Raw genomic sequence first — 6,007 nt, 5'->3', positions numbered from 1 at the left:
CTTCTATTGTTCAAGTGAGACTCTCGAATTCATTCAATTATTAGTTCATACATTTAGTAGAAACTCCTCTCTCTACTAAGTCTCAACCTCAGAATGTGAACCAATTTAAGCTCGGTGAAGATATGCAAGAGTTCGTAGCGGATTGTTCCTTAGGAGAACCTCTCTCGATTATTCTCCTAACTAGGTCTAAACAATAATGCAACTAGTCTCTTTCGATTACTAAAACGAATTAATGTATTCAACCAACAACATAATGCAAAGGAATCACAAGTTATGCCTCTCTCGATTACATGAACGTGTGAATATAGATGAGACAATTAAAACATCCAAAATGATTCAATACATAAAAACTAGTGTTATAATACGCAAACAAATATCAATACACCAAATCCATCAAACGCTAAAGAGAACTACTCCATAGCTATGGAGTAATCCATCACAAATATGAAGAAAAACATAAAACGATCCAAACTCTTGTCTTGAGTAAGGATTGAATGATGAATTCCTTGTGATTTCACTTCTCCAGCTTCTCTTTAGCCTCCTTAGGTCTTAGATGTGTCAAAATTCCTAAAACTATCATTTTTACTTGTATTTATACCAAGTAGGGCCGGGCCCAAACGAAACAACCTTTTCCTACGCGAATTAAGACAATTTCTCTGTACAATTTGTACAGGCACACCGCAGGGGATTTGTACTTTGACAGGAGCAAGAATTTGCACAGGCGCGGTGTGCCACGCGCCGCACTAGCGTAGTTTTCTCAGAGTCTGGCTTTTTGCTTCGATTTTGACATCCAGACTTGGTCCTCGACCCCTGAACGCAATCCCGACTAAATCCCTTGGGATTTTACTCAGACTTCAAAACTCCAAATCACTCGAATTCGCTCTGTAACTTCTACATCAATCGGAATCACTCCTACAAGGCATAAAACAAACAATAAGTGCAAAATACTAGCGATTAAAGCTCAAACACAATTAAAGTGTAGTAAATTAGAGTGCAACAAGCGACTAAAACATAAGATTATAGCCTACTATCAACACCCCACACTTAAACCATTGCTCATCCTCGAGCAATAAAACTACACTTTATAAAGACACGACCTCTTTACATAACTCTCCTAACTCATCATACCAAGAATATTTAAAATAGGCCAAGCACAATAGTGTAACATTCTTGCCTCAAGATTTGACTTAAAAGCACCACGCGTTATTTTTAAACCGCTTGCTTACTCTAACAAAGAGGTCAATTACATTACCTTCCTTCGTAAATCAAGTGCCCTCAGAACAGTAGAAATTAAGAACAATTAGAAACTCAAGATAGAAAGAATTCACTAACTCTCATAAACAATATTCATATGCCACAAACGATGAACCATAGGCTTGCTCGTAGTGTACTACTTAACTAATCGAGCTCATTCAATCAAGGATGAAGTAGGACTTTAATAGGTCGTAATGTAGGTTGTGGGATGGGCAGGATACATTTAGATATAAGAGTGACTCCACTTCCCTATGCACTTTAATACATACATTTCATTGTTCAAAACCCCACACTTATGTCAAATAATAACTCCACCTTTACATCAATATACATTAATTCCCAACTTCTTTAAGCACAATTAAATCAATATTTACTACTATCATGGAATATTTTGCACAATCATACAATTTTTTTTCCTTTTCAATTCAAGTGGCTCTTACTTTTTCAATACAATGCACCTTTCTTCTTATTTCATTCGTTCTACTCAAAAGCCAAACCAACCACCCCACACTTCAACTTTTACAAAGTTCATAACAAATTTAAGTGCTCACGAGAGTTTAAAGGTTCAAATAGATGGTCAATTCAAAACAAATGGGTAAGGCTTGTAATATGGTTGCCAAAGAAACAATATTACAAGCTCAAAGGGGTTAACTACGATACATAACAACTAGGTAGGTAAGAGCATATAACTAGTTCAACAAAGAAATGCCTAAATCACTTCCAAGACTGAACAACACTACTATTTCACATGGCAAACACACGGGGCAAGTTCTAGAAATCAAATACAGTGCATAGAATACACAAAAACTCACACACACATGGCACCTAACTCACTCAAGATCAGACTATCAAGACACTCTAGTCAAAGCAGTTACGCAAAGTTAAAATAATATAATTTAAGGTGCTTATGCAAGAGTCCAAAACTGATCACAACAAAAGCACTCACTTTTCTCAAGGTATATTAGAGTCAAGAGACATTGCTTTCAATTCAAAACACAGCACAAGGTTACCTACTACTAACAAAAATTAAAAACTAACTACACCCGGTTCAAACAAAACCCTTGAAAAAGAACCGCGGCACAAAGAAAACCCAAGGGGGAATTATTACACTACCTAACAAAATAAAATCTTTTTTTCTTTTGCTTTCGACTTTAATCCATCAAGAAACCCGTCGAATGGCATCCATCGTCGGGAAAAGTAGACAATTTTTAATTTTTATGGTTTTTCTCATTTTTCTATCATTTTTCTATCTCTAACTACTTAAACAACAAAACTAAATTACTAACACAGATACATACAACATACAATTTTCCCCACCCCACACTTTAAGTTGTGGCATGTCCCCATGACACTAAATTAAAAAGCATAAGGTAAAAGAAACTTCTCTGAATTTTCAGTCGGGGTCTGAGTCAAAGTCGGGCTCTATTCCACGCGCCCGAACCAATGCACGCATCCATGTAGATAGCTTCTTCTCAGCCTTGTTGGGGTACACGCCATACTTTTCTTTCACTGCAGCCTTCTCTTTTGAACCCTTCACCTTCCACTCAACACTTGTAGTTGTCTTCTCCTTTATCACTCTTGTCTCTACATTTATCTCGAACATCACAGTCTCTTCACCCACTCTAAGCATTCGTTTTCTATCATGTATATCAAATATTGCTCTACCTGTTGCTAAGAATGGTCTTCCTAAGACAAGGGGGACCTCTTTGTTCTCTTCTATCTTCACCACTATGTAATCTACAGGAAATACAAACTTATCTACCCGAACTAAGGCATCTTCCACTATCCCCTTGGGTATGATAGTTGTTTGGTCTACTAGCTGCAAAGATATTATTGCAAACCTTATCTTTCCAATCTCATTCCCGAGCTTCATTTAAATAGACAAAGGCATTAAACTAATTGAGGCACTCGAATCACATAAATACTTATCAAAATTTATAGTGCCTAAAGAGAAAGGTATAGTAAAACTCTCTGGATCTCCACACTTTTTTGGGAGTTTGTTTTGCAAGATTGTGCTGCAATGCTCTATGAGCTTGACTACTGGTGTTTCTTCTATCTTTATCTTCTTTGTAATCTTGGCATAAGCTTGCATTTGAGAGGGCACCTCTATGAATGGCAAATTTACATTAACTGGTTTCAGCATATCCAGAAATCTCTCAAATTGCTTGTCCAGCTTCTCTCTATAATGCTTTTGGGGAAAAGGTAAAGCAGGCATGTGCTTGCTCTCTTCAGATTCATCCTTTCTTGAATTCTCTTCCTTCTTGTTTTTATCAGTTCCCTTCTTGCCTTTCTTCTTCCTATCAACTTCATTTTTCGGCTACTCCCGACATTCATTTTCAGGTACCACCTCTTTTTGGAAAGTGGTGGGCTCTTTCACTACTTGTCCACTTCTCAGAGTTACATCATTTATAGTCCCCTTGGGATTTCTTTTAGTATCAACTGGCAAAGTACCTGGGATCCTTTCAGACAATATGGTGGCAATTTGTCCCACTTGTTTCTCCAAGTTATGCAGCCCTGTGCCAAGTTCTTTAATAGCTGCACCATGAGAATCTAACCTCTCATCTATCTTGACAATAAAGGACTTCATCAGATCTTCTAGCCCAAGCTGATTGGATTGTTGAGGTTGAAACTGCTGCCTTTGCTGATTTTTGAAGCCTAGAGCTCCTTGCCCCTAGAATCTAGAGTTCTTTTGTTGCCATGCATTTGCAGTACCCCCAGGTGAACTCCATGAAAACCGGGTTGCTTCTGACCCATTGCATTGAAGTTTTAATTCCCCACAACATTTACTTCCCTAGTTGAGGCCTGACACTCATGAGTAGCATGTCCTCTTCCACAAATATCATAAGTTGTGTTTTTCTCACTTTGTATTGAAGCTAAGGTCAGCTTCCTTGTCTCTTTAGCCATGGCATCAAGTTATACCTGCATTGATGTGTTAACATAAACCTGGTGAACACCATTCGCCCTTCTTCTTTCAGTACTTTCAGAGGCCACTGATTTACATCTTCAGACAACTCATCAAGAATAGTGACTATATCCTCTGGTGTCTTTTTCATCAAAGGGCATCCAGCTGCATTACTCAATGTTCTACATGAGGCCCGTGTCAAACCATCCCAAAAATCCTGGAGTTGCATCCAGAGTTCAATTATGCTATGTTGACACTTTCGAACTAATTCCTTGAACCTCTTCCATGCTTCAAACATAGTTTCAGTCTCTTTCTGGCAGAAGTTATAGATTTCTCTTCTAAACTTGCCCGTCTTAGCTGAGGAGAAATATTTATCACGAAATTTTCTGGTCATCTCCTCCTATGTCCTAATTGATCCTTGGGGTAAGCTCCTAATCCACTGTTTTGCGTCATCTTTGAGTGAGAAGGGGAATGCCCTTAAATACACTGCATCTTGTGACACACCATTGTATTGGAAGGTGTTCATAATCTCCTCGAAGTCCATTTGATGTGTATTTGGATCTTCGTTTGGCTTCCCTCTGAAGACACAAAAACTCTGAAGAGTTTGGAATTTGAAATTGTTCGCAGCCACTGAAGGTCATGTAATACTTGATAAGCCTTAGCTGTAGACCGGTATAGCGTAATCACCAAGTGGTCTCCCAGCTCCGGGAGCTATGTTTCCAAAGTGGTCTGCACCCACTGGTCAATTCTGAGCAATTCACGAGCCCTCTCCTCTTCATAGACAAGTTGTGCATTTCCAAGAGCATCTTCCTCCGCATCTCGTGCAGCTTTTTCCAGTTGTTGGGCTGCCTCTATTGCAGGCAAATAAACATTATCATCATCTCTAGACATATTTTCTTTGGTTGAGGATTGTCCAATCTTTTCTATATTCTCGGGGGAATTTCTTTCCTTCCTTAGTTGTCACATTTGTTTCTCTATTTCTGGTTCGTATGGTATTACTTCCTTCCCAGAAGATTGAGTCATACACCAACTTAACCTGCAGCCTGTGCATAGTCAAACAACACCAAGTGTAAAAATAAATAAAAGAAAAGAAAAATTTCTGAATTAGCACTATAAACTATTTCAAACACTATTGATTGTCAATCCCCGGCAATGGCGCCAAAATTTGACGAGCGCAAAACACACACTTAAATATGCTCGCTAGTCAAATATGGTATAATATAATATTATATCCACATGGATTGAGGTTAAATAGTATTTTCGTAGTTTATAGACTGGTTTCTATCCAATATGATCAACAATTGAGAATTATGTGATTAAAACTAAAATTAACTAAGAATCTAGAGCTAATTGACTCTGACAATCGCAACAAAAGTACACAAGGAAGATATCAATGGGATAAAATAGGGGTTGATTGGATAGGTGCAAAATAATTGTCTGGGATTTAACTCTAGTTAATTCACTTTTAATGTTCAAGTGAGTCTCTCGAATTCACTGAATTATTAGTTCAAACGTTTAGTATATATTCCCCTCTCGATTAAGTCTCAACCTCATAATGTGAACCAGTTTAAGCTCGGTGAAGATATGTAAGTGTTCGTAGTGGATTGGACTTTAGGAGAACATCTAACGATATTCCTCCTAATTAGGTCTAAACAATAATTCAACTTGTCTCTTTCGATTACTAAGGAGAATTAATGAATTCAACCAACAAGATAATGCAAAGGTATCATCAGTTATGCCTCTCTCGATTAAATGAACGTGTAAATTTAGATGCAACAACTAAAACATCCAAAATGATTCAATACATAAAAACTAGAGTTATAATATGCAAACAAATATCAATACACCTAA

The 6,007-nt window shown here is 37.6% G+C and overlaps 1 non-coding gene across 1 annotated transcript; it reads left to right on the top strand.

Moving 5' to 3' along the window:
- The first annotated feature begins 4,398 nt into the window (after positions 1-4,398).
- On the top strand, positions 4,399-4,502 carry LOC117280225 (small nucleolar RNA R71). The gene has a single exon (XR_004510709.1). It is a non-coding gene; the product is annotated as a small nucleolar RNA R71 (small nucleolar RNA).
- Positions 4,503-6,007: the final 1,505 nt, after the last annotated feature.

The sequence above is a fragment of the Nicotiana tomentosiformis genome, chromosome 9, assembly GCF_000390325.3.
Source record: "Nicotiana tomentosiformis chromosome 9, ASM39032v3, whole genome shotgun sequence".
In the NCBI taxonomy this organism is placed as follows: Eukaryota; Viridiplantae; Streptophyta; class Magnoliopsida; order Solanales; family Solanaceae; genus Nicotiana; species Nicotiana tomentosiformis.
This window is presented reverse-complemented; position numbering and strand designations above follow the sequence as displayed.